We start from the raw sequence: 24,713 nt of genomic DNA on the forward strand, positions 1-24,713 counted from the left end.
ATTTCCTCATTTATATGCAATTCCACTCCAAGATTCTCTGCCACTCTGCCACAATAGCAGATGCTCCATTGATGGCCTATGTTGTGCTGGCAATCCAGGACACAGTGTGGGGAGTCAACCGCAGGGTCCAGCTAGAGGTAGGGAGGGGGACACATATTTGGAGGGAAGACTGGTCACCCAGGGCCTGGCAAACAGGTCATAGAGCTGTGTTCAAATGCCTGTGGAGCATCGTTCTGTATCAGATTTGCCAAGAGGTGCATATCACTTCGGGGTCTGTGAAGAGAAGGGGCATTCCAGCGAAGAGACTTGCTCTTTTGAACACTGGTGGATTTCCTGGTCACAGGGCAGGACAGCGAGGAGAACAATGCTTTTTTGGAACTGGACTCTCTCTGCTGCGTTCTTCTTCTATTTTCTGCTCACATCTGCCAGTTCCTCAGCTGTCGCATGTTTGCGTTTGATGTGGAAGTCCTGGGACCTCCCAGTACTAATAGATGCCAGATTGGGAGCTTCCTGCAGCCAGGAGCCTGGTTTCAAGCCTGCTCCTTAATGGGTTCTATCTCCAGTAGTATCTCTGTGTCTGTGTCACAGAGAGGGCAGCCCCGTGGGAAGCAAAGAGCTTTACCTGGGTGCCTCCTGGGAGTGCTTCAGGAACAGTAGACAGGAGGGAGGCTCCAAGCTGGGGAGGCAGGTGGAGCTTCCAGATGCACAGCAGGGTGAGTTGGGAGGCAGGCAGAACTTCCAGACCCACAGCAGGGTGAACAGTGGCAGGCACGAGTGCCCTCAGGCTGATGCTCACTCACCGACATGCTCATCATACCTCTGACCCAGCAAAGGGGTTTGCCTTGCCCTGTTTAGTGAGCTCGGAGAGGGAGTTTCTCTTGTCGCAGTCTGGTGTATAAGTGTATAAGAGACAAGTATTCTGAAAGTAGAAGAGAAAAGGGGCAAAAAATCACACTTCCCAGAGCTCTTCTGTAAGCAGGGAGAATTTTCCAGCAGGTATCAATGGTGAAATAAGTTAAAGGAGCTCAGATACTTAGCTAGTACGAGAAAACTAGAATTGTTCTTGTCAAGATTAGCAATACCTCCACTAAAAAAAAAAAAAGGTCATATACATTGACTGTCTTCAGTTTATTTAATTCTTTCATATTTTGGGCATTGTCATTCACTTTCTTCTTTTTGAAACTGGTCTTCAAGTAAGTTTTTGACTCAAGTATAATGTATACATATAGATACAGGAAAATGCACAAATTAGAAGTGTACACATAAATTAGTTTTCATAAAGTCAGAACACCCATGGAACCACCACCAAGGAAATAAGACACTGCCAACGCCGCAGCAGTCCTCTTATTATCGTTTCCTATTCACCTGCCACATCTCCAAAGGTAACCGCTAGCCTGATCTCTAACACCATCAATTTGCTTGGCCGGTTTGAGTGCTCTTCAAAAATGGGATCATATATTGTGTATTCTTTTGTTTCTGGCTTGCAGTGCTAAATAGTATGTCTGTAGGATTCATCCATGTTTTGCATATAGCTGTAGTTTGTTTATTCTTGTGTAGTGTTTCATTCCATAGATAAAATTTAATGGAGCATTGCAGTGTTAACAGACATTTGGGTTATTTCCAATTTGTGTCTACTATGAATCCTACTTTTATGAAAACCATCATACATATTTTTTGGTGCCTGCATGCACACATTTCTTTTGGTCATCTACCTAGAAGAGAAGTTTCTGGGTCATACATCTACCTTCAGTACGTTTTGTACATACTGCAAAAGCGTGTTCCAGGGTGGTTGTAACAACTTATGCTCCCGCAATTAGTGTGTGACAGTTCCAGTTGCTCTGTCTCTTCAATGACACTTGGTGTTGGTCTTTTTGATGTAAGATGTAGTCATATTTCATTATTTTAAGTCATAGTTCTGTGATTGCTAATGAAACTAAGCACTTTATGATTATTTGGCATTTAGAGCTGTTATTTTGTAAAAGTCCTATACAAATCTTTTTAGATAGAACTTTCAGAAAGTTAGAATTCCGATTACCTGATATCACCCAATGTTATCTAACATTTGCTTACTTTTTAAAATTAAAATTTTGCTCACTTTTTAAATCGAAATTATGTCTTTTTCTTATTGATGTAAAGGCATACTGAATATATCCTGGATATGAGTTCTTTATCAGTTACATATGTTGCAAATATTTCCTTCCACTCTATGGCTTTGATTTTTACTTTTGTAGGTGTGAAAACATACATTTTTAATTTTAACATAGTCCATTTTTCTCTAGGATAGTATTGTTTATATCCTTTCAAAAATTTACATAAATCAAGGTAATGTAGATCGTGTTCTATCTCCCAGAAACTTTATTTGGTTTTCCTTTTACATTAGAAACTAAAATCCATCTGAAATTTACTTTTGTATATGACATGAGGTAGAAAGTAAAATTTTATTCTTTCCAGCGTTGAAGTTAAATTCATTCACCACCATTTATTGGAAAGATTATCCTTCCTTTACTCTGCCACAGTACCAACTTTTTCATAAACCAAGTGACTGTATTTATGTGGACTTATTTCTGGGCTCTCTTTCCAGTCACTGCACACACTGCACTTTCTTAATTAGTGTATCTTTATAGCTACACTGAATGAGTCATGGTATTTAGCAAGTTAAGTCCCCTAACATTGTTCTTCTTTTTCCAGATAGCTTTGGTTATTTTTAGCCCTTTGTATTCTGATAATTTAAGTATCAATTGGTCAATTTCCACCAAAACCTACTGTGGAGATATTGATTCATACTGTATGGAATCTATGTATTAATTAAAGAAAAATTGGCAGCTTTAAAATATTAAATCATCAATAAATAACGTGTTCCATTTCTCCATATATTCAGATTTTCTTTAATTTCTCTTTGTAACAATTTATAGTTTTCTTGCATAAATATTGTACATCTTTTTGTTAAGTTTATTCCCAGCGTTTGATGGTATATAAACAATACAGTATTGTAAAAATCTCATTATTAGTGGTATGTAGAAATATAATGATTTTTGTGTAATTAATCTGATATTTATTGACTTGCTATACCTGTGTATTAATTATAATACTTGCTTTTTGTAGATCATTTTACATTTCCTAGGTTCCCCATCATGCTACCTGTGAATAATGATGGCTTTTTTTTTTATTCCAATTATGATGCCCTTTTCTTCCCTGCCTACTTCATAGTCTGTAATTTCCAGTACAGTCTTGAATAAAGATGGTGATAATGGGTATCTTTGTCTTTTCTTAGACTCAAAGGAAAGTTTTCAAAATTCCATTAAATGTTAGTGCCATAGTTTTTTTTTTTTTTTAGATAATTGTCATCAAATTAAGAAAGCTCTCATATTTCTATTTTGGTAAGAGTTTTGTGTCATTTTAGATCATAAATGGTGTTGAATGCCGTCAAGTCTTTTGCATCTGAGGAAATGATATCTTTTATTTAGTCTACAATTTGCTCAATTATATTATTTTGTTTTAGATTTGTGAAACTGTGATTTTGAGAAAGAAGGCATGTACTTTTATCTCTTTTATAATATTTGGGTCATGTTTTGATAAGAAAGTTATGTTGACCTCAAAAAACTAGTTAAGTTCAATCTGCTATGTAACACATTTGTAGGGTTTATAATTTCAGAGTTTATTTTCCAGTTCAAGAATTTCTGTTAGAGATAGGTATAGAGATTGCATTCTCCAGTGAAATTCTTCATCTTGTCATTCATCTTATTGAACATATTAATTACAACTATTGTAAATTCATTTTTGAAAAGCCCAATCTGTATCGTATGTGACTGTTTTCTGTTACTATTTTTATTTTGATTCTGTCAATTAGTATGTTTGGTTTTTTTAAAAAAAATACCAGACATTTTATATAAAGAATTAAATGGCTCTGGTTGATGTTGCCTTTCTATAAAGCAGTTTACCTTACTCTCTGACAGCCATTAGAATAGAAATCAATCACACCAATCCAATCACAGAGTGAGCTAACAAAGGCGGGGTTCCCCACTGCAAAGCCACTTCTGGGACTTTCTTACTCCTAGAATCTAGCACTTCAAAGGTACTGACTGAGATCCAGAATATAGCAAATGCCCCCAACACATTATTAAATTAATGAATAAGTGAATGACTGTTGGTAATAAGGAGGAGAGTAAATTTGAAAAGAATGATGAGAAGATAAACATTTCCAAGTGATAAATTAGATTCAAGAATAAAGGGGAAGAGGGATCACCAATGGTAAAAACTTTCCAGCCTGTGAGTGCTGGTACTACTGATAGCAGAGTCAGTCACTGGGAGCGGAATGGAGGTATTTGGAATGAAGATAGTTAGAGGGAGGAAATAAGGCAGAATATGAGTTCCATTTTCAGCTGGTTAACATTGGGTGATATCAGGTTATCTAACTGCAGACTTACGGTAGATGGCTAAATATATGGGGTATGAATGAGTGGTCTGAACTGAAGGAGAGAAAGATGTCACGTTACCTCCGGCCTGAAAGTTACAGAATGGGCCAATTTTATAAGTTTGTATAGCTATGTCAGCTGTTTAGAATGAGATTTGTGGATATAGCAAGAGGAAATTTGTACCAAATGAAAACAAAAACTAAAACTTGGAAATTCTGCCTTTTGAAAAGTCCAACTATGACTTGAGTTGCCTTCTAAGTTCAAAGAGACTTTGAATGAACAAGCAGAAGATATCTGTTCATTATTCTGAGAGGAAAACCTCAAGGGGCTGTCTTTTCTGCTCATTCTCCTGGATCCCTCAGTCCCAGGACCACTAAGCATGGTAACAGGAAACATTTTTTAAATAAAAGAAATCACCTTTATTGCTTCCTCAGTACTCCCTACATAAGCTCTTGGGTATTTTTTTAAGGTCTTGATTAGTCCACATTCCTGATCACCTTAATTGTTCTTATATTTGCCTTACTGCACATCTACAGGTTAATCAAATACATAATTCAGTACCAGAAAATGCAGTTTGGCTACAAAACTCACCTTTGTGGCATGGTAAACATTGTGTTGAAAGTTACTGAACCATTTAAATGTATTTAAATTCATGATTTCCAATTGTGAGCCTTTATATTTTCTGTGGAAAATGTTCTAGGCAGTCTCGTCATAGCCCAGAACCACATTTCTCTCTTTCTGGGAGTTGATAGAGCAGAGCACCAAGTAATTCTGGCTTCTGCTAAGACTCCGACATGAATTACAGCCCTATGTTCCAGGAGCCCTTTAGTATCCTAGGGTTTGTAATAGATGTTTCTAATTCTCATGAAATTATTGAACAAACATCAAGGAAAGATGTTTTACAATGTAAAGCTAATGCAAAGGGTCGTTAACATTGTTATTCTAGACAATCAGCATGATTTAGCCAAGACCTTTGACAAGGGTATACACCTATCTGTGAATAATAGGCCTCTGTTTATTACCCAAGCTATTAATTAGACTAAGACTAAAGATGGGGTGGGGTGCATACTCCAGAGAGTGTCTAAAGGGCGAGAGCATGAGCTAAGAGGTTGTAGTGACTCCTTCATAGATGGGACATCAGCTGCTCCTGTTCTGCTGTGGGCACAGACACAACAAGAGGCTGACCTTACATCGCCTGAATGCCCTGCTCCCTAAACTCAAATTGCATCTTCTCCCAGAATTCCATATAAAGTGAAATCTAAAAGCAACCTGTATCATTTCTACTATTGTGATGTATCCTTACCACTATTTTGGGTATTTGGATTTCCTGAAATGTATGCCTTTCTCTAACAGACTTCACCAGTGCTGAGTTATTTCTTCTTCATTGTTGGGACAGCATATCTAATACAGGAATAACTTGAGTCTCGGGTTGAATTTTGGTAAAGTAAGTGAGAAATTACCTTGCAGTATTTTTTATTTTTTATTTTTGAGATGGAGTCTCACTCTGTCACCCAGGCTGGAGTGCAGAGGCACAATCTTGGCTCACTGCAAGCTCCGCCTCCCGGGTTCACGCCATTCTCCTGTCTCAGCCTCCCGAGTAGCTGGGTCTATGGGCGCCCGCCACCACGTCCAGCTACTTTTTTGTATTTTTAGCAGAGACGGGGTTTCACCGTGTTAGCCAGGATGGTCTCGATCTTCTGATCTCGTGATCCACCCGCCTTGGCCTCCCAAAGTGCTGGGATTACAGGCGTGAGCCACCACAACTGGACTTTTTTTGTTGTTTTTTGTTTTTTTCTATTTTTAGCAGAGATGGAGTTTCACCATGTTAGCCAGGAAGGTCTTGATCTTCTGACCTCGTGATCCACCTGCCTCAGCCTCCCAAAGGGCTGGGATTACAGGCGTGAGCCACCATGCCCCGTCCACCTTGCAGTATTTTTTTTAATTAAAAAGTAAAATAATACTTCTTTAGAAGCATGTAAGATAAACAACGTACTTAATTAACTACCACAAGAACAAATCAAACAATACCAAAATGTTTGATAAATGGCCAAGGAAAACGCACATGAGCTATGCATTGTCTTTCTTAATTAACTTGTAACCTGTTTACCTGTCACTCAAGCCTGCTCACAGCTGGGCTTTCTGTAAAGCCATCTATATACTCGAGCTGGGTAGCAAGCTTCCATTGTCCCCTGCTCCATCTCGTACACATGTCATTCACAGGTTGGTAGGTTCAGAGTCAATGTCCTTGTCCCTTTTTCTTACTGCTTGTACTATTTCTCTGTTCTCCATTATGGCTCATTATCTTTCTTCCCATTTCTCGTGGGTTGGGTCATTATCCATATCAGTCATTGCAACCTACACTAATGCCTTTGAATTCTTGTTATATGTCAGATATTCATAGATTTCCAAATGCTTTCAATGAATTATCTAATTTGACACTCACAGGAATTTGATTCCTTGTTTTTGGATGAAGATATGGAGGCTTTGGAGGTACTACACTGACTGTCCCCGCAGGAGGTTAATGGCACAGCTGTGAGGGAAGCACACCCAGTCTTTTCTCTACCTTCCTGATTGCAGAGAGACTGTAGTAAATCCCTCAACTTTGATGTGCCTGTGAGTTTTATTACAATGCAGATTCTGATTCCGGGATCTGGGATGGGCTGAGAGTCTCCATTTTTAACATGCTCTGTCAGGAGGGTGGTGTCACTGGTCCTGGATCACCTCTGAGTGCCCAAGGCCAAGAGGGAATTCTTTCTTCCTTCAGGAATGGGGTGGGGGGAATGGAGGGTAGGAAAATTTCCCTCACATCAACTAAAATCTGAAAGTTTCTTTCTATTGCATTTTCTAAATCCCAAAGGGAAAATAAATTCAGTCTTTTTTTTCCCCTCCCTGCCTCCATCTCAACAGACTGCCCCTGTGGACAGCGTGGGGGAGGGCTCTGTGTATTCCAGAGGGTCTAGCACAGCTTTGCCCCTCTGTTTTTCAGCAAACACCCCTGGAGGATGAGCTGCAATTGGGCAAGTGCAGAACGTTTGATCTTCTTAGGAAGGCTCTCTATTGTTTGCTTCAAAAATGCCCCGAGGCTGCCAGTTTCCCCAGTTGAGGCTTTAAACATATGATGGCCATTTATCTATTTTCAGTCCTTTCAAATTCCTTCTCATTCTTGTGATTTGGGACAGGGGAGAGGGCAGCACCTGAATGGCCGCTCCTCGCCATTCATTATCCAATAGATCTCTATTAAGCCAAAGAATTTTTCTGCAATTGTTTCTTTCCTTCTCCGGATAAAGACCTCCTTTCACCCATTATGTCTCTGATCATTTCGCTGCCCTTTTCCGAAACTTCACTTTGTTGGCTCTGCTTTCTTTGAGGCAAAGATGATCAAAGCAGCTCTAAGCATGCCGGCAATTTTTACAATAAATAGCATTTTCTGGGTTATTTTTCATTTCCATTTTAATGCAGCTCACTCACCTTGCTGGTGCTTTAAACTGTCCCTGTGCATTCTCCGTGGCTTTATATCAAACAGAAAAGTCATTTCAGATTACAACAGAGTACTTGTCCCTATCCCAAATTCACCTTAATTTTGTGATTGAAAAGATGCAGTAAATTGTAGCTCCATAATGGTTTCCTTTTCTTTTTCCTTTGCACCTCTTTTTTGTTGTGGTGGTTGTTGAGTTTGTTGGAAGCACAGTGATCCGCTGCCATAGCCAGGAGTAAATTTGAGTAGAATCAGGCATTTACGAGTTTTTCAAGCTTCATCAAATCGTAGACATTTCCCTTGACAAAATAGTGCTTCTGGAGCTTGTGACACTTCTCACTTTCTGGGTCTTCCAAACGGGTAATAAATCACCTACCAGTTGCATCTGTTATTGCTTTTTCAACTCCAGCTTACTCTTACTACTACTACAACTATTTGCCAGGTAAGAGCAGTTCCTATTAATGGCTAAAATTCATTGAACACTTACTATGTGCCAGGCATATTTTAAGAACATTACATGTGTTGACTCGTTTAGTCCTCGACTCTGATAGGTTCAATTATTATTCCATTTTACAGATAAGAAAATTAAGGTGCACAGAGCACTTGATTATGGTTGTATAGTTAGTAAGTGGAAGAGGCAGGATTCAACCCAGTCACTCTGGTTCAGAGCCTGAACTTTTGAAAACCAATCACCTTCTTACTATGTCATAGGCAAGCATGAAGTGCTTCCTATGCCTCATCTACATTTCAGTGATAGTATGCCCTATTTGAAGAACTTCATGTTTCTATCTCTCATCCAAATGAAGCTATATCTCAGTCTGTTACAAAGACCTTACTGATTCAAGGAGTAAGCAAAGCTCAGAGCCTCCAGCTACAAAGAATGAAGGCAATGCCATGATTGTCACCTCAGGTATTAAAGGGTTTGCCCATAGTAGACACTAAGCACGTTGAGGACAGGAGCCATGCTTTCTTCATCTGTATGTGAAATCTGTGCTAGTCTCTGAGGAAGACTTAAACATGCTTCTTTCAGTGGTCCAGGGATTGATTCACAGGCACATAGAATCTGAGAGGAGTGAGTGTGGAAGGGTGGGTGGGGAGCTCCTAATTGAACTACTTCCTTTATTGCAAGGGCTCTGGAAGGTGGTTCCACATTCATCTTGTTTTTTCTAAATTCTTTTTCTTCTCCCTGCACTTTGAACAATCCTTTCCCTTCTCATGCCTGGCAAACTTTGTAGCTTCCTCTGATCAAACGTTGTTGTCTTTAGAGGAGAGAAAGGGAGATTCTGGTTTTGATGTTACTGTTGACTGTACAGAACTGAGGTGCTGAGCTCATTTTCCCCCAAAGTTCCTCTTATGTCTGTAATTCAATACACTATCACCGTAAGGATTCAAAGACCCCCGTTTGTTCCATCCAGGAAATCAATTCCATTGACTTTGCTTTTTGCGAGCTAGCACCCTGGCCTCAGAGAGGTCCTCCTCACACTGCTTTATATTCTGCAGCTCTTGCAGGTGGCAGGGAAGGGTGGAGGACCCAAATAACACACCTCAAATCCTTAGTGCGCATGGGATTCATCAAGACATCTCAGTTTCCCCATGATGGCCCAGGCATGTCCCTCAGTGTTCAGAGAGGATAATGCTTTCCTTGCAAAGCTGTTGGTTAGTGATCCTGCTCCTGTACAATGCCAAAGGCAATGCCCAAGCATAATAATCAATTTTGAAAGTGTTGAAATCCTTTCTTGCTGTTCCCTTAGTTTTCTCTCCCATCTCTATTTCCTGTTGACTCTGTACTCCGAGCAGAGAGAAGGAAAGTTGTTATGCTAGTGTACAGAAAGCAAAACTGAGGCAGAGAAGGATTGGCCTTTGGTTTGATTTCGTAACAGTTCAAAGCACAGGCCCAGCACTTGGCTCGGTGACAACTGATCAGAGCAGCCTTTACTCTCAGTCAAGGACATTCACTCTCCATTGTGGGGAGTTGAGTTCCAGAATCCAAATGCAAATACAAAATCATATCAAAGAGTGTTTAATATAACATAGTGACAATAATAATGACACTTGCATTCATGTAGGGCTTTCATTCACTGACCATGCTGTACAAAGTGTATCTGCAGATCACCTTCCAGACTCACATTAACAGAGTGCTATTTCACTGGTGCAGTACAAAGTTAAATCAGTAGGAGATCTTTCAGTTATGGGTAACAGAGGTTCATTTTATGTTTTATTATAACAAAGATGTGCTAGTTGGTAGTGGCTTATGTAGATTTAGCAGCTTAATAATGTCAGGGCTCAAGATCGTATGTCTGCAGTGCTATTGACGTTTTCATGGTCATAAAATGGCTGCAGCAGTGCCAGAAATCATGTCCTACATTCCAGTTAGGAAGCCCGGCACAGAGTATTCTTCTATCAGGGAGGAAAACCCTCCTTGTTTCCATGTTATTGCCTAAAATAGGATTAATGGGCTGTGCTATGTTTCCTAAAATCAAAAGATCCCCTCTGATTCCTAAATAAATATGGGGCAAAATTCTGCCTGTTAGCAAGAAGAACTAGCTTTTGGGGAGGCAATTAGCAGTACCTGACACAAAAGGACATTGGCCTAGAAGTAAAATGAACAAAGAAGTCAGGTCTTTTTCTTCCATTTGCTAACTGAGGCACATTGTAAAACTCTTTATGCCTCTGTGCTCTTACCTATAAATTAGGGATAATAATAGCCTATTCCTCTCACAGGGATGGAGTGAGAAAATATACATATGCAGAAATGTTTTGAAGATTGTAACGTACTGTGGAAAAGCAAATTATTACATCTAGGGCATTTTTTTCACTTGAGGGGATATTTAAAAAGCATAAAACTGTCTCTTCCTAATGTAACTCATAACTAGATAGAAACCCAAGCTATTCATATGCAAAATTTGGAGTAATCTAAGGTTTAGCTATCAACTCAAGACAACAATAGTAAAGTTATTAAAAGCAGTAAAAAGGGACAATAAAATATAATGGTTAAGAGATTCATAGTTACACACACCCGAGTTGAAGTCCCAATTTCAGCACATCTGAGTTGTGTGATCTTGGGCAATTCACTTACTTTCTGAGTCTCACTTTCCTCATCTGTGAAACAGAAATAATTCCTCCGTCACAATGCTTTTGAGGTATTAAATCACTTCAAATATATACAAAAGAACACTTAGCACAGTGGCTGGCGTTGGAGATGAACTTAATAAATGTTAATGAACAAATAGCAGTCGGTATGCAATTTACTAGAAATTTTTCCTCCCTTCAATACTTCCTCCACCCCTTCCACAGCCAGGTGTTCTGTGTCTCAGGGCAGTGACGGCCTTTTAACATATTGAACATGTCCTGAATTATCTCAGCCCTCCCATGAGTTACCCCAAGCTCCAGGTTAACCTTTTCCCAGGATGGTTATTGACAATTTACTCTCGATCTTTGCCTCCTGTCTCTTGATTTGTTTTGGATTTACAAGGAGACTGTTTTCAGCCCTGAGGTTGCAAATGAACTCATTCCTCTCTTTGCCTGAATCTTGGCCCCTTGTTACTGACTGAGTGAAACTGGCCCTAGCTTTGTTTTCAACTGGCTTGGAGGACAGCAGGGAATAAGACATGGCAAAATGTCAAGCGGCCTGTCAGGAGAAGGGAGACTCTCAGATATGGTTCCCTCTCTCCTGTGTCAGTCCCTATAATACCTGCATGCAGATGCTTCAGAACTTTGGGAGAAAAGGAAGAAGGTTGCCAGTAACCTCCAATAACCTTAGGATTTTTGGCATAATTCTTTTCATCTTAAAAAAATATTTTACATGTGAAGGCTGTTGTTTAAAGACTTGTCTGAAGCTAGTTTCTTTCATTAGAAATATAAACAGTGAATGAATTACAACAGGAGCACACTGTAATTTAAGTTAGAATTGCAGGAGGGCTGGACCATGGAACAGGGGTTTTAACCCTGAATGAGTTAAAAAAGAGGCTGCCCATACCCCGCCTCTGCTATAAAGCAGGAGAGTTACTATTATTATTATCATTATTTTGAGACAGGGCCTCACTCTGTCACCCAGCCTGGAGTGCAATGGTGCGATCCCAGCTCACTGCAACCTCTGCCTCCCGGGTTCAAGTGATTCTCCTGTCTCAGCCTTCCGAGTAACTGGGAGTACAGGCACCCACCACCATGTCAGCTAATTTTTATATTTTTAGTAGAAACGGGCTTTCACCATGTTGGCCAGGCTGGTCTTGAACTCCTGACCTCGGGTGATCTGCCCGCCTCAGCCTCCCAAAGTGCTGGGATTACAGGCATGAGCTACCGTGCCTGGCCTAAAACAGGAGAGTCATTATGTAATGTCAGTCATCTTTCTAAGCATCCCTCAGCTATAGCCACTCTTGCTTCCTAATCTGAGTGTATTCCTCCCTCCTTACCTCTTGGCCAGAACCGGCAGTGGAATGGCAAGCTTAGGCCCATTGGGTGGTGGGGAAGAAACTTCAATGATGAGATTGGTATAGGCCAGCAACCCCAGATACCCACCAAATTGCAGCCTCCTCTCTCTCTTCCCAACAATTCTTACACGGTGTTCAATCTGGAGGGTGGATTTCCCAGTTTTTACATTCAGAGCTAGTGTTCATTTTAGAACGAGGATCTGTTTACCTGGGCTTTGCACCTGGTCTTTCTTACCAACCTCATCCAGCAAGGGCTGAAACAGGCTTCATTCTTCAGCCCTGAGCTAGGTCCCACTGCAAGTGGATGATCCCTGTGCCCAGAAAGCCCAGTTACTGTTGTCGTCCTGAGCACTTGCCACCAGTGCGTACGTTGAGCCCACGGACAGGACAGCTAAGCTGCCAGCTATCAGAATCACAACAATTTCTTCCTCTCAGACTCTGTCATGCTCTTTCTACAGAGCCCCCAAAACTAAAAACCTGAGCTTGCTCTGTAGCTAATCCGCCAGAACCACAAGAAATCATATATTTGTGCATGAACTTTCCGAAACATTTAGAGTCAAGCTTTCTGTAATATCCTGGGCTACCGTACCTGAGGAATAGGGCTACATGCACAGGTGCTGGGGCAGATATAACTGGGTTCGAGTCCTGAGTCTGCGCATGCTAGCTGTGTGTCCTTAGGCAAGTCACTTCCTTGTCTGAACCCTCAGTTCCTCATCTGCAAATGACATAGTGAAACTCACCTTCACAGTGAGGCAATGCATCTAACACAGCAAGACTAGTGCCTGGCCCACAGTAAGCGGCGAGACACAGTCCTTGTTTTATTACCACGCAAGATTGGGGAAGGGAACCTTTGGTTTAACCCTGTGACACATCACTGCAATTTAAAACATAGTTTTAAACATTGAAATAAGCAGAGTTGCATGGTGAAGCAGAGGACAACATTCATACAAATCTTTCAGATTAAACAGGCAGCTTCCCAAAACTTTCTTTTTGTTGTGTGTTGCTTTGGGCTCCCCCTCTGACAGCCTAAGGGGAGAAGCTTTTTTCTCTGCTCTTCAAGGTATTTCAAAGACTTCGGTAATAAACAATAAAGCTTAAGTCACAAAGGGAAGAATACAGGAAATATATTTGCAGGGAGAAGATCAATGTGTTAGCTATGGATGGTTAAGAAGGAGGCTTAGATTATTCTTGGCTCTTTTTACACAGACATTTACCCCTATTTCCTTGGTCATCTCTGTCCAGCCCCTCCCACCAAACAAATGCTCTCTTCATGGATATAGGGAAGATATTGTAGGAATTGTTATCTGGAGGGAAGCTGGTTTGGAAGCTTTGTGAGTAGGAATAAGTTTCTCAAATTCTTTGGACCTCAGTTTTCTCATCTGGTAAATGGGGTTTCTAATACTTACCTCACAGCATTGTGGGATTAGATCTATGTCTCTAAGCTACCACCCACATTTCCCAGCCCTACCCAGAATCAGAGCTGTTACCAGCCTGGCCACAGTCACCTCCACCATGACCTGGGCTCCTGCAACATCCTTCAAGCCAGCGTCCCTGTTTCTGTTCTTTCCCACCCTGCCTCCAATAACCAGAGTCCAGCCAGCACATCTTTGAGGAACTGCACTAGCTTCATACCTTTTATCTCCTGCAGCTCTCTGTTGGCTTTGCATTATGCTTGGAATAAAATCCAGGCTCCTTACCAGCATTAACCCAGGCTGCCTCTCCTCCTCATGCTCCAACCTTCTCCCCAGGACCACACTTCACTTCTTTGTGTTCCTGAGCACATTCTCGTCCCAGAAACTCAGCCTGCCAGCCCCTCTCCCAGTTGCCCTTTGTTCCGGTCACCTCGAGGCTGATCCATTCACATCCTTCAAGTCCCAGATGAAATACCACTTCCTGTGTGAGAGAGAAGGCAATGGAACCCCAGCGAGAGACGGTGAGCCCTGAACTAGAGCTTCTAGCTGATTTCCCTCCTCCTGGCCTCACTCTTTTCAAACCCAACCTCCACATGGCTCAGAGAAAGAGAGCTAAAGGGTGAACGGATCACTCTTCTTCTTAAATCTCCTAATTCCTCCCCGCGATTTGGAGGATAATGTTCAAGCTCATGAATTTGGCCTGTAAGACCCACCACAGTGCTTCTGCAGACCTGTCTCCCTTGTGACTGTCTGGTCACAGACCATGCTCCCGGTACCCCAATCTGTTTTGCTGTCATGCTATCATTTCTCAATCCTGTATCTTTTGTTCACGTTGCCCTGTGTACCTGCAGTACCCTCTTGGCACCTACCTCCTCCAGGAAGCCAAGCCACCCAGTTTGCCTCCGATGTCCCTCCTCATATCCCCATCAATCTCTGGGCCTAACCTGAAGCTGCCTCTCTGCTTGGTGTCATTTCTTGATGTCTTTATGACCCTAGGGTCTCACTAGATTGCTGCTTCTCAGCGTCTCTGCACTGCCCAAGGTGCACGGTGCACCCCTAGGGTGTTACTCGGTGTACGCTGAATGAGTGAATAAATAAATGAACCTGTGATTCAATAACCATCTATTTCTTGGTGCATTTGCTTCTTTGATTCATTTTGGGCATTATGAACTCTCTTCTGCTACACTAATATAACACAATGTACATACTCACCTGACTATATTTTGGTCAGCTAATCGATTCTGTTTGCTACTCCCTTGTCTTTTATGCGCTTCTATGTAGCTGTGTGAAATGATACCCATAGCTATCATTTATTCAGTACTTACTCTGTGCCAGACACTGTTTAAAGGCTTCTTTCCATGTGTAAAGTCTTGTGATTTTTTTCAGAGAACCTTCTCAAGAAAGCATTATTATTATCATCATTCCTTTTTGCAGGTGATAAATCATAGGCAGAGGGCATAATTTTCCCCATCACACAAAACTGGTGCATGGCAATCCCAGTCTTGAGGCCTATGCATTGCTGCTCCAGGGCCTGGTACTAACCACTGGAGGGTACTTTCCTTCTTCTGCCAGAACCAACCTCTTCTCTCAGTGAGGCAGCCCAGAACATCACTTGTCCTCATTCTGGTGTTCATAGGACCAGTCCGAGGCACATTTTGTGTTTTCCATGTTCACACTTGTCATTTCCACATCCTTGTTTTTCCTTTTTCTTACCTGATGCTGTCATGTGACTCCTTTATGCTTAGGATAGTGGACCAGAATCATCTGGAAGGCCTCTTAAAGCACAGACCATGTATCCCACTCCAGACTCTTGGATTCAGGAGGTCTGTAATGGGGCCCATGATCTGGGGCTTCTGGCAAGTTCCCAGGCGGTGCTGCTGCTGCTGGTTTAGAGGCTGTGCACTGAAACCTGTAGTCTAAGACCACTTGCAGCTCTGCCCTGCCTCACCTCCCCAGCACATGGCCTTCCAAGTTCTTGTCTGATTTTCTCACTCCCAATCTCCAGTTTTACTTGTTCTAGTGCATATTGCCCCCGGGACTTACTCTGGCCCCTGCACACTTGCCATATGTAAGAGTGTTGTGTATAACTGGGTATTTTGTCACCCCACCTAAGTAGCTGATTTGCTTCCATCTGGAAGGGTGGGTGGAAGGAAGGTGGGCGAATGGGTGATACTCAAGCTCTCACCTGCAGGCATCACACCATGTTGGTAAATCTTTCCCACCTCTGTGCAGGTCTGGTCTTGGCAGGGATCCATCAAAGTAACCGACAACCCTCCTTTTCACCCACAATTCTGCAGAGAAGCCCAGCCTTATCTATGCCTTGTTCTAACTGCACATCACTCAGGGAATCACATTAAAGCAAAGAATGAGATTTGCATACAGGCATTCAACAAAGAATAGACTCCCTAAGCAGGAAACCACACAGCCCATAATTGCTGTAGGTATCTAAGGTGTCAGGTCTCTGCTACCCAGTGAGGCTGCAAACCAGCTTTTTCATCATAAAGGAACGAGCTGCCAATGATTTTCATAGCTTGATTAACGCTCTTCAAACCGATCTCCATTGGGTGCAGAAGTGAAGCCCGAGGAAGATGGATGTTTCCTATTACTTGACGTAATGACTGTGAGGCAGGCTAATGAAACCTTTACAGCCCGAGTTTACAGGAAAATAACCAACAAACACAGATCAATACCTGAGTTACAGTTCCAATGCATTGATAAATGATGACAGGCTGTGGGCCCGGCCCCAGTATAAAAGGGAGCAGGAAGAAAGGTTGGGGGATGTTGAGAGAGAACTAGAGGCAGAAACAAGAAGGGTTAAACCACAGTGTGGACTGATGGGCCCAAGGGCACCAAGAGAAGGTTGTGAATCTGAGCACGTGGGGGTCAAGGGAAAGAGAAGGACCAGACAGCCAGGAGGTGAGAGGAAGTAAAAACGGGGGAGGCTGCACCGCCAGACTTCCTTCACTGAAGGAATCGGGTCCACAAGTGAGACTGGGACACGCGCCCTGGCCAGGCTGCTCTCATCATGAAATGGGAAGCCCTTCTGATCTTCCCCCGCACTAATTAAAACCTCAGCCCCACTGCTTGCATTCCCAGTTCTCATTATGATTTTCTTCTGGTGACACAGGCATCGCTTTGTTTCCTGAGTCCCAGAATCAGGTCCCCGACGAGGAACAACGATGCCTGGACTCAGCTTCAGCCTCTGTTCTTCTGCTGTTCAGAAGCCACCCTCCGGCAAGGTGACCCCAGCTGCTGGCTGGGGCAAGCCCAGGAATTCTCGGCTTCTGACACATCGCCCATTCATCTTTTCCGACAGTGTTCCCATGCACAACTTGTGGCTCGGGTTGGAAATGCAAAGTGGAAAAACGCATAGCTGTAACACCTCCTCCAAGGCCTCAGTCTCTCTGCTCATATTCACTGAGGCTAGTGACACCCCACTTCCCACTCGCTGGCCCCTCCTCCTCCCCTTCCCACATAATATGCTGTTTACTTATTTATTGCGTTCATTGTCCTTCTCACCCAAATCTATTCTAGAAAAGGTTTTTGTTTTGTTTTGTTATTTTTTAGCGTTTTGCCCATTGTTGTACCCCCAGTACTTAGCATCCCACTTGCTACACAGCAGACACTCAGTAGATATTGGTTGAGTGAAGAAATGATTGAGGACCAGTCATCATGCTTTTGTCTTAGCCTCACTGGGAACCAGCTATACAGCTATTGCCCTGTGTCTCAGCTTCTTTATTGGGAAATGGGGATAATAATCTCTAAAGAAACAGATGGCTGCATATAGGCAAACTATTTATATGTTTATATATTCCTATCTGTAAAGTATTTGTATATTCACATATGTAAAGTAAAAATGTAAAGTGTTGGATAAGTGTAATGGATCCACACTATTTACAGTGCATGGACACCTGTCATGATAAACAAACTGGAGAAGCAATCACTAGCAAATACATCGTATTAATATGTGTGTGCCCCCAGGAAAACCTCCACATTGTTGAAACTGCTACCTGCTCTAATCTCCTGTTTGTGAAGATTAGCCCTATTTCTTTATCCAAAAAGAAGTTCTTTTGGGGGCCCAGCACCCCAAAACGTTAGATCCCAGGCCATTGCACTATGTCTAAGGGGTATGTTGTATAAGATGTGCACGTAGTGGAAATTGGACAAAAGGCACTATATATAGAATGTGAAAGTGGAGTTTTCAGGACCTGTGCTTTAAATATCAGGCATGACATCATCACCAGCACCTCCAGGAGCAGAGCCGGAGGCAGGATTCTCTGGGGAGTGCATTTCTTCCAGTTCTGCTGATGCAGGAGAGATGGGTGAATCAGCAATAGGCGGCTGAAAGTTTTGATAATCACAATTTGCTCTGGGTGATAAAGTGGGACCTGGACTGAGGGAAACAACTGGGTATCTAACTAGGCTAAGCAAGAGGGCTCAGGGGACTGGCAGGAGAAGGACACAGTGCTTTTACCTCCTGATCAAGCCTTTTCCATCTGGTCATTTTATTTGTCAGTTTTCCCCATTTCATTTTCCAGGCTGTTCCCTGACTGTTACCTCTTCTGGCAAATAGCTCAGCCAATCATTCTGCCTTGGGAAGGTTGCCTGGCTAAAGTGCCCAACGTGGCCCTGACTAGGCCTTTTCCTATGAGTACCTCTCTCTGTGGCCCAAGCTCTTCTCCAGTTCCCCAGCGATATTAGGTGTGGGATCCACAGCATGCCTGTAGCAGGGAAACCCAGCCACTCTCATTCTGCCCTTTTCTTTTCTTATGAAACAGGGTTGTGGGTTGAGTGGGAAAGGGCCTGAGGGGGTGAGTTTAGAGAAAGAAGACTGGAAATGAGATTCCCAGCTCCATCATCATTAGCAATGTGACTTTGGGGATATTGTCACACCTCTCTGAGCCCCATCTTCCTTGATACCAAGATGATAATCCCTCTCTCATAGTCTCTGGAACCAGAGACCAGGAGATGCAAGTGCTGACACATAGTAGGTGAGGAGTACATGACTGTTTAGTATACACAGTGGTCTCTCAAGAGCTGTCTCTACTCTTGAATTTTTGAATTCCTAAAACCAGAAGGGAAGAAAAACCAACATTGAATAAAAGTGCTAGACTATAGTAAGTTCCTGGTGTATGTCATCATATCACTCCCCTCAACAACCTTATAAACTGAAGAGTAGTAGTCCACTGCTCTGCTTTGCATATGTCCCCCAAAAAGCGTGTGTTGGAAAGTTAACCCTCAACGCAACAATGTCAAGAGGTGGAGCCTGATGAGAAGTGATTCGACCACAAGGGCTCTGTGGTTATGAATGGATTAATACCATTATTACAGAAGTGGGATCTTTAAAAAATAATGAGTTTGCCCCCTTTTGCCTCTCTCTCACTCTCTCTTGCCATTCTACTTTCTGCCATGATGATACAGCAAGAAGGTCCTTGCCAGATATCGCCTCTTGATCTTGGACTTCTCAACCTCCAGAAGTTTGAGCCAATAAATTTCTGTTGATTATAAATCACCCAGTCTGTGGTACTCTATTAAAGCAGCACGAAATAGATGAAGAAACTGAAAAACTTAATAGATGAGGAAACTGAATTACAGAGAGAATTACTAATTTGTGCAAGGTTAGGCTGCTGATAAATCGCAGAGCTGGAGCTCCATACTGGTTTTTGATTTTAAAGTCCATCCCTTTCCCCATCACTAGACTGAATCCTAGGAGACTGAAGGTTAACCAGAGAAAATTCCAGACTGCATGACTAGTAGAGTTTGCCCACAAGGCCTAGGCATGAGACACGTGGTTTGTAAATCACATTGCACATGCCAGTATGTCTGCTGCCACCACCTCACTGCACAATAATGAGAACCACCTGCTGCAAAACAAAGCAAGGAAAAGAAAAGAAAGCTTCACTGTGGTCTGGAAATAGCTGCAATTAACAGTAGCACTCTAGCCCAGCACATAGGCAGATCACGAGGCAGCCACAAGGCATAGCCCTCTGCAGCCAGGGCCTGGGCAGAAAAACCTGGTGGAGAGTGGTACCCATGGACCTCCAGCCTTGGATTTGATAAAGAGAAAAATATTAGCTGATATTCATTAAACTTCTAATATATGTCCCTCATGGTACTATATACCTCCCACTGCTGTACTTTCTTTGCTTCTGAAAATAATCTTGTATGGTGTATCTTACTCCCATTCTGCAAATAAGAAAACTGAGGCTCAAGAAAGTCACCCATCTGGAGAGCAGAGTCAGTAACTAAGTAAAGGAATTCAGCAGAAATACTGAGAACTGACCAAAGGCAGAGTCCAGAGAAACAAAGGGAGGGAGAGAAGTTCCTATGCATATACTAGTTCTATTTGCTGTAAAGTACTTCCTGTCTACCCAATCTCATCCTAACCTAAAGAACTACTATTCAACCTTTGAGAGTCAGGTAAGTCGTCACCTCTCTGAAGCCTTCCCCAACATCCCCAGTTAGGTCTTGTAATCTAAGGACCTGACATAGTGCTTAGAACAGCAGCGCCTACCTAATAAGTGTTCGATATTTGTTGACAGATAAATAAGTGACTAAGCAAAAGTCTAGAGCTGTTTTGTGCAACAGAGTTCTTGCAATAATAGGGATGCACTTTAATCTGTGCTGTCCAGAGCAGCAGCCAGCAGCAACATGTGGCTTTGGCTGTTGTATAGGACAACACATGTCTGGATACCTGGTGCTTTCTGTGCTCCCACCGTTGCTGCCATCAGAAAACTCATTAACCATGAAGGCCATGGGGGCCAATCAGGCCCAGCTGATTCTGCACTTGGGTAAATTCAGCCATGCTCCTTGGAACATGTCTAGCTCATCCTGAAATGCCTTTTGAGAACTTCTACTTTCATTAGCTATTTGTCCAAGATAGCAGTTTATCAGGAAATATGAGAATTTGATTCTCTGTGAGCTCCAAATCCTTCCATGACAGTAAGATAGACATCTTCATCTCTTCATAGGGTCATTTTGGGTCCATTTTACTTCTCAGCTCAGCACTGTGGGAGGTTGACCATAGATGGACAAAGCTCAAGCATTTGCAGTCTCGAAGGAGGGATTTAGGGTAGAGATTAGGGCACAGAGAGGGCAACACCAAGGTTGAAGGCATCTCCTTGGGATCACTTGATTGTCTTCCAGGGTTCAAACATCAGGGCACTTCCATAGGTATTCCAGGTATTAGTACTTTAGGAACGTGTTGATACTCATTTAGATTGATCTCTTCCTTCTTTCAGAGTACCTGCAACCTACCTTAAAATTCAATAAAGAGTAAGGAATGGCAGGAAGTGAGGCAGGAGCTTTCACACGGAGCTGTTAGGCCAACTCTGAAGGAATAGCAATCTACTTCCTGCCCTCCAGTGTGGCTGAAAAAGGGAATCGGAGAGGGCTAGTGGCCCCTGGGTTTTAAGTAATGGAATCACTACTCTTCCCAGTTGGACTGGGCTACCATAGCAGGCACCAGCTGGAGGCACCTTGTGTCTCAGCTCTGTTCTGACCTGAGAGCTCACTCTTGGAATAGCCTGTTGAGGCTCTCTTCAGGATATGAAGAAGGTGTAATCGTGGCTTTCACCAACCTTGGTGGTCCTGCTTCTAGATGTTTGTGGTTTGCTTGGATATTAGGTGTAAGGGAGACAGAGTGTGGGAGGCTGAGACAGTCCTGTGGCTGATTCTGGGATGCCAGGCAGAGCTGGGTCTCACTCTGTCTCTGAATTCTGCCCCTCACTCCCCAAGTGGGACCACATACATTTTCCATCATGGAGCACTCCTGTTCTCCCCACTTTCCTCTTCCAGGCCCCGTTTCCTCTTGAGATGCAAATACACTTTTCCTTTCCAGTCTAAGTGGTACAAGATTCTCTAAATTAGGGTGCTGACTCTGGGAAGAAATGCTCAGTGAATGATGGCTCATGGTTGCTAAGCAAATCTGAGCTGCCTGACTTCTGCATGGAGTTCTGGGGATTCTCCATGGAGTGACTAAGAATGGAACAAATCATTTGGCCCAGAGTAATGGGTTTCTGTGCTATTAGTTGAGGCAGCTTTAGTGTAGCAGAAAAAGCATTTTTTTTCCTTTTTTTTTTTTTTTTACTGGTTGTCAGGAGTTCTCTAGATCTGCCTTTGTCACTGCCTAACTCGAGAGCTATGACCTCTCAGAGCCTCAGTTTCCTAATCGATCGAAAGAGGGCATGGGATCAGATTTTATGCTTGTTGAGCTGTATTCCTCAGAGAACACGGTGGAATGGTGGTAGGTGGGACACTGGAATCCCTGCTTCTGCTTCCAGTGGATTACTTATGTGTTTATCTCTTTTACTGATTTACATCTCTGCATAAGATTTGGTTTGAAAAAAATATCTGATGGCTAAAAATAATCTGAAGTCCCTGGGCTAGATGACCTCTAAGTGCCTTTGTAGCTCTATAATTTTAATGTAGCACCTGCTAATTGGATCTGACCATAAACCCAGGTCAGAGACTAACAGCTTGAGGTAAGAAGTCTTGAGGCTGTGTTTCAACTCATTTTAGCAATTTGCTCACTTCTATACATCTGGCCCTTGGGGTTAAATCTGTAACTGTTTTTCTGTGTGCGCTTTTGTGTTTGTGAGTCCTCTGAACACTGAGAGAGTGTGCTGAAGATGTCTCTCTCATTTCATTTCCCCTCTGAGGGGCCTGTAGGATGGCACACAGGTCTGCAAGGGAGGCTGAGCTTTCTACCTTTGCCTGGAGACTTCTGATGCCTCTGCCCCAGGAGGGCTCACCACACAGGGAGTCAGGGCAACCTTCACTCGCGGGTTATGGGAGACGTTGTACCTTCTCCCCCTCTAAAAAAATAATAATGACTCATGAAGCACTGGCCAGGGTCAACCACAAAGATAGATAGATCTAATGACTTTTTCACAAATACCCATCCTATCCTCTAACGCTTCAATTCACCTCTTCATGTCCCTCTACAATTTGGGTTTGTGCTCTAGGAATTACAATAGGGAATCCACTTTAGCTCTTGGAGTGAGAGCTAAAGAACTCCTCTACCTCAAAGTGTTTTTTTTTTCTTTTAAGATCAACTTTACTGAGGCACAATTTACATATGATAAAGGGACAGTTATAGAACTACAGTGCACAGTCTACAAATTTTGAGAAATGTGTTTTCATATGAATACCCCTAATCAAGATAGTAGAGTATTTCCATCACCCTCTCCACCATGTCCACCACGATGGCATGCCGTTGGTAGGCTAGGATAGCATGGTGGTGAGGAGTGAGTGGTTGGCTGATGGAAATGATTTGTGTTTTGATTAGGTTTGGGTTACATGGAATTTACATGCATCAAAATTCATGCAACTGAGCACTTACAATGTGTGCAATTTACAGTTGAAATGGAGAAAGATTAAGTCAATGCCTTAATGCGACACATTTATTAAGTGACAGACTCCAAACCTGACCCAAGGACCATTGAATTTCAATGCCATCCTCATCACGACCATGTTACCCTGCCTTCCCTCATGACTGTATTCATAGATGGAGGTGGTGCTGGTTGGGAACTAGCACTCTGGCTTAACCTTCTCATTGTATAAAAAAGAAAACAAACTGTTAGAGGTAGGGAAATTTATGTAGCAAATTGGTAGTGAAGCCCAGACTAGATCTCATATTCAGGGTTTCTCAGTCTAGCGATGGAGCTAAGAATGGCAGTGTCCATATCGTTAGATCAGTTATGAGTTATCGTATCAGAGAACTTGCTCAAACATGAAGAGCCCTCAGTGCCCTATGTGATTACGGTGATTATTCCTATGAATATGGAGTGCTTTACAGCCATACTTCTTTCACAGAAGATACATGTGAATCAGGTGGACGTCTTGTTAAAGTACAGATTCTGATGCAGAAAGTCTTGGGAATCTCAAAAACATTTTGAGGAATTCCAAAGCAAAGTTAAGTACATTACATAAAAAAATTCCCGTAAGATTCCCTCTCTTCCTGTGGGACACTCATATACACACATACCCACACACACACCCCAACCTTGACCCCAGATATCAGCGAGCCTCTGACATCAGCCTTAACTTGATCACCAAAGTCTTGACTGTAAGAAAATTCCTGGACATGGATTGATTGGTCATACCCACAAACCGCAACTGAATGTTTTATTGGCTTACATTTTCCAGCTGAAATTAGATACCACAGGATTGAGTATTTTGATTGACTTTGCATCTGGGTCAGTGAAAATTGTGGGTCCTAGAGAAGGGCTGTGTTGCACTAAGAGATTTTCATTTTGTGCTGCCAGAACCACTTTTGGCGAGTGATTGATTGATAGATCCCAATCCAAATCTAATTGCTCATGCTTTCTGCCCAGAAGGATTCGGGATGTATTGATCTCTGTCCAAGCTCATCTGGGGAGAACAATGCTTCTATAATGGAGAGAGCGCCACTTGGGGTCCTGCATTGTGCTGCTTTTGTTTCTTCTGCCAACTCAGACCAAGGCTTTATCTGCAGAACTTTCGGCAGCTGGCAGGCATGATTCTCTGCCGGAGACAAATTTGACTCCCCATTCCTCTGCCTGTCCTTTGATGGCAAATTCATTTAGGCACATTACAGTCATACAGATGCAGACTGACCCAGTTAGCTCTACATGCGTTGTGAATCCAGTTAATTGTGTATCAACTAATTGCATAATTCATTTATTAATGGACTGAATTAAAATCCAAGTGTTGCAGCTCCTCTTCAGAGCGTCAGGATTAGTGAGAAGCAAAGCCTTGGGAGAATTTCATTTTTCAGATCCATGATCCTCGCCTCTCCAAGATATATTCTCTCTCTCTTTTTCATTTGGGAAAAGAACTATTCCAAGAAACAATTAAGGATGAGATAAAAAATAAAACATAGCTACATTACTAAAACTGCCATTTTTTTTTTTTCTTTGAGACAGTCTCACTCTGTCGCCCAGGCTGGTGTGCAATGACACAACCTCAGCTCACTGCAACCTCCGCCTCCCAAGTTCAAGTGATT

This window comes from Colobus angolensis, unplaced genomic scaffold (assembly GCF_000951035.1).
Source record: "Colobus angolensis palliatus isolate OR3802 unplaced genomic scaffold, Cang.pa_1.0 Scaffold137, whole genome shotgun sequence".
Lineage (NCBI taxonomy): Eukaryota > Metazoa > Chordata > Mammalia > Primates > Cercopithecidae > Colobus > Colobus angolensis.